The 5,000-nt window shown below is 46.1% G+C and overlaps 1 protein-coding gene across 4 annotated transcripts in view; it reads right to left on the bottom strand.

Annotated features, from left to right (window-relative positions):
* Positions 1 to 5,000, bottom strand: part of LOC147025693 (tetraspanin-18-like) — a 40,375-nt gene that overhangs the window by 33,297 nt on the left and 2,078 nt on the right. The gene's annotated exons all lie outside the window — the stretch shown is intronic.

Raw genomic sequence — 5,000 nt, 5'->3', positions numbered from 1 at the left:
CAATGCAGAAGAAGAAAGCCTGAACATGGTGGAATGAGCTTTAATATGAAAGTGAAACGTTTTGATGAGGAAGTTGACAACAGATGCGTTGTTCCCTACTGCCCATTCCTAAGGTCAGGTGAGGTATGGGAGCATGTGCCAGAGCAGCACGTCGCTGCGTCCACTTTCCGCCGGTACTCCAGGGGCCTCCAGCTGGCCATCCCCCAGGCAGATACCTGGGCCATCCCCATCTCCTTGAGATGCCGACCAACCTGCTGCAACCACGAGGCACGTAGTGGGCCCGTTGGCCTCCTCCACTGACAAGACTCCCTCGCTGAGAGAATCTGGTGAGCAGGATCGGCGTCAAGAAAACAAGCCATATGTCCATACAGCCGCAGCTGATGCTCACAGACTATGCAAGTAACAAATCTCATTTGAGTCTCTCTCTCAGCGACCACTCGTTGGACACAAAGTCCGACCAGTGATAGCCAAGGATTCTCCGAAGAGACCTGGTACTAACGGAATTAAGTCTCCATCTCAGAACCATTGTCTGAGTCCAAGTCTCACATCCATAGAGCAAGACTGGAAGTACCAAGGTCCTGAAGACTCAGACTTTTGTCCTCCCGCACAGGTACCGGCAGTGCTACACCCCATGATCCAGTGAATCCATGTCTCCCCAGGCCCGACCCAGACATCTGTTTACCTGTGACTCACAGCCAGCAGAGACATGAATATCACTGCCAAGATAAGTGAATCTCTCCATGACCTCAATATACTTGACACAAACAGGTACAGACAGGAAAGAAGCATCCAAGATGTCATTGAAAGCCTGGATCTTAGTTTTGACTCAGGAAACCCATAACCCAGTGACTCTGACTCCACATACAGCACCTCAACAGCCCCCAAAAGGATATCTAGAGGATCCACAAAGATGACTGCATCATTTGCGAAATCAAGATCAGAGATCTTGAAATTCCCAAATGATGGACCACAGCTTGATCTCTCCGACATCCTCCCCAGAATCCAGTCCATACAAGTGCTGAAAAGTGTGGGGGCCAGTACTTATCCCTGACGTACTCCAGAAACAACTGGAAATAAGTCAGAGATGGTGTTTCCACATTTCACAGCACTCTCAGTACCAGAGTATAGTTCAAACATCAGATTGATCAGTTTTGTTGACACCCCCGAAGAGGAAGAATCCTCCAGAAGGCATCCCGATTCACTGAATCAAACGCTTTACAGAGATCAAGATAGGCTGCAAGCAGCCCCTGCCAAAACTCTTGTCTGCGTTCAGTGAGGACATAAAGAACAAGGATACGGTCAATTGTTGACCTCTTTGGTGGCCTGACTGCTCGGGACGCTGGTGCTCAAGCAGATGGTGGCGAACCCCATGAAGAATTATCCGAGCAAAGACCTTGCCCGGCACTGAGAGCAGCGTCACCCCTCAGTAGTTGTTGCGGTCTTGGCGATCACCCTTCCCTTTCCTGAGAGGGACGACAAGGCCTTTCTTCCAGTCAGTTGGGACAATGCCTGTGTTCCTGGCAGAACAGAGAACTGCATGCAACAACACGAGTACAGCATTTCCACCAGCCTTGAGAAGTTCAGCATGGATGCCACAGATGTCAGGAGCTTTACACCATTTCAACCGGTTCACCGTAGCCTGTATTTCCACAAACAAAGGTGGACCACAGTTGATTTGAGGGTCAGCAATCGGGATTGCAACACCCCTAACATCCAACTCGACAGCCGATGGATCAGTCTCGTGCAGCCACTCAAAGCAAACTGGCCCAGCAGGCCTTCGCTTCGGACTCCTCTGTCAAGAGCCTACCACCCTCTGCTCTAACTGCAGTACACCAAGGGACGGGCTTGGACGAACGTAATGCACAAATTCCCCTGTAAGCAGGACGAGAATCACTTGACCACAGGTGATGCTCTACCCCCCCCCGCCAACACCCCCCCCACCATAGATTCCTCGCACATAGGCCTCCTTGTCCACCCTTAGTGCACATACCGTTTTATGCTTCAGCTTCCTGAACAGCTTAGCTCTGCCATTCAGCCTGGCCCTGATGACTCTGTTCAATGGTATGCAGTGTCCCTTGAGACACAAAATTCTTCTTTGCCCGATGGTGAGTTCCAAGATATCCACCGGCAACATCACTGATGGTGATCTTGAAGGCATTCCACAACTCTTCAGGATCCCCCAAAGCACCCAGTCCCCCAAAATCTCCACTCAGCCTGTTCACAAACACCTCAGCTACCCTCAGATCCCTGAGCTTGCCAGCATCCAGCCTCGGCTGGAATGCTACCATTCTCCTGGATTTAAGCTGCAATTTCAGAGTTGCTACAACAAGCCTGTGGTCAATATTGAGGAGCTGAGCACTCCGGTAGTCCCTGCAGATCTGGATCATCCTCCAGCGACCATCAACGAGCACATGGTCAATCTCCTTTGCCACATCTTCTCCTGAACAGCTGGACAAATTGAGGGGAACTTCACACAAGTGTTCCCCAAGCCATGGGTGTAGAAGTGGCACATAGCAAGTACTCCTCATAGGGAATGAGTGTGGTATTTTTATGACATCATAGGTGCCTTCATTATGACCTCATAATTGCATATGTAGAACGTTACATCCGATCAGCATCAAAAAATTTGGGGGTCATCTCGGGATAAAATTGTCCACAATTTTTTTGATGACATCATCGGTCACGTGATTCGGCAGCCACATTGTTTTGATTTTTTAAAACTTTCAAAAACCTTATTCTCGGAAATGGCTGAAAAGATCGAGGCTAAATTTTACACATATGACCGCCTATCCACGAGGAACAAAAGAATCACATATATGATGTCATCGGTCAGATGGTTTGGCAGCCATATTGGATTTACCCTAAAACTTATAAAAAATACACCACTCAAAAGAAGTCCTGGCGAGAGTTTGCAATCTCTGATTGCTCCATTTCTTGTTCAAAAATGTATTGGACCAGATATGTTCTCGTGGATCAGTCATTACAGGGTGGAGGTATGCGCTCTACCGAGTGCCCTTCTAGTTTTCTATGTAATGGAGTTTTCATCCCTCTCTTTGTTTTATCAGATTTACCTCTTCTATTTTGTTGGCCGACTCTTCTTCCAACCTATGCTGCTCTTTATCATTATCATCCTCCTCCTTTCCCTCATTCTGCTGCTCTCCCTTGACTTTCTGTCCATCGACATCCACCTTTTTCTCTCTTTTCCCCTTCGACTGTGCCTAAGTCACCTGGTTCTCGTCTTTGAATCAGTCTTGCCTATCTCTCATGGGGACACCCTCGTTCTCTATTTTCACCAATCTTTCTTTACCGCCTTTGGACTGGCTCTACGTTGGGGTTTGGCTCCCCATCTTGTTGCACAGCCAAAACTTCTTCGCGTGCTATCTTGGCCAAATTCCTGTCATCCCTTTTTTCACCTTCAATCGAGGAGTCAGCTCCCCTCACTCTAATCTCTCTTTCCATTTGTTGCCTTGCCCGAGATGTAATTTCTTCTATTCTATCTTCATCTAGATACTATCTTTTAATTGTTGAACCAACCTTCTCAAATTTATCAAGGTGGACTCTCTCCGCCCTTGCAGCCAATTTCATTTTTTTTTTTCAGCTGGTCCCTGATCAGGTCACCCTTACCTTTATTCCCCCATACCTCATGTGTGGAATGCATTCTACATTGGAGAATGATCTCCTTCTCCTCAACACTCCATGTTTCTGTTGGTAGTTTTCATCTATGGAGTGTCGTCTTTGATGGTGGAGAGGCAGTTAACATCCTTACAGCTTCTTGCTTTGGTGCGTAATCATGTCTCTTTGCAAGGTGATGTTTTTCCTCACTCGACAAGGTGCAGTCACAATTTTTAGTGTACTTTCCTGCTGCTCGGAGTGTGTGTGTGTGTGTGTGTGTGTGTGTGTGTGTGTGTGTGTGTGTGTGTGTGTGTGTGTGTGTGTGTGTGTGTGTGTGTGTGTGTGTGTGTGTACAAAGTTCTGTACAACAGATTGCATCTTCATGCATATGAAGTGCAGACAGTGCAACCTCAAAACTTCCCTGATAGATGGAATGGACATGGTGGGTCAGTGCCCTGGCCTCTACAGTGATGCCCTTAGACTTGTTGTGTGGGTATGTCAAGGACCGTTTTCCAAACCTCTGTTGCTGACATTTAAACACTTTCGTGTACGGATAACCAATTGCATCAGCAATGTGATGAGGGATGTGTTGGCCAGCACGTGGATTATCGCTTGGATGTGCTACCTGATACTAAAGGTGCACATGTTGAGGTGTACTGAAGCACACAAGAAACTTTGAATTATGTGACAAATGACAAAAAAAAACCTAGTACTGCATCTCTTTTGGTTTGGAGTAATAAAATTTTAAAACTGGAACAAGACTTTGTAGACAGCTTATTCTTCGTTTCGAAGCCTAAAATGATCTTCATATGATCCATGGTAAGTTGAACCAATCAAATTTTTTGAATAAATCAATAAGTTGGAAAACTTATTTTACTCAAGACATGACTCTTTCATCCTCCCAGTTTTTAACTCTTTCAACCAGTACAGAATAAAAGCTTCCTTTTTTTCTTCTTCCTTTTTCTATCATGGTAGTTTTTCCATGATAACGGCACGGAAAAAAAGACATGCCAGTAAAAAAATATCTTTGGCCTTTGACCACACACTAATCCTGAAGCCTTTACTACAATGTTTACTCTGAAATTAAATAAACCCCACTCATTTAAAACTACATCTAATAATTATTAGTTATATATATGGGTTATAACCCAAGGTACAGTGTTACCTCCAAAATAACCCTGGCCTTGAGCAGGGTTAAAATACCCCAGGGTATCGGCCTTAAAAATTCCTTCCCCGGAGGAGGGAAAGTGGAGTGTGAAAGCTCAGAATTTGCGGCGGCAGCCATGGCGGTAGACTCAGATTTACCTCCGAGATACCTGTGAAATTTGGTAGTGTGAAACGGGAATTACATTTCCTCTCTTCGTTTCGGGGTGAATTTTTGGCGTGCA

Source organism: Eptatretus burgeri, chromosome 5, assembly GCF_056783735.1.
Source record: "Eptatretus burgeri isolate ZD-2024b chromosome 5, Ebu_testis_v1, whole genome shotgun sequence".
NCBI classification, from domain to species: domain Eukaryota; kingdom Metazoa; phylum Chordata; class Myxini; order Myxiniformes; family Myxinidae; genus Eptatretus; species Eptatretus burgeri.
Note: the sequence above shows the minus strand (reverse complement) of the source record. Positions and strands in the feature narration are given on the sequence as shown.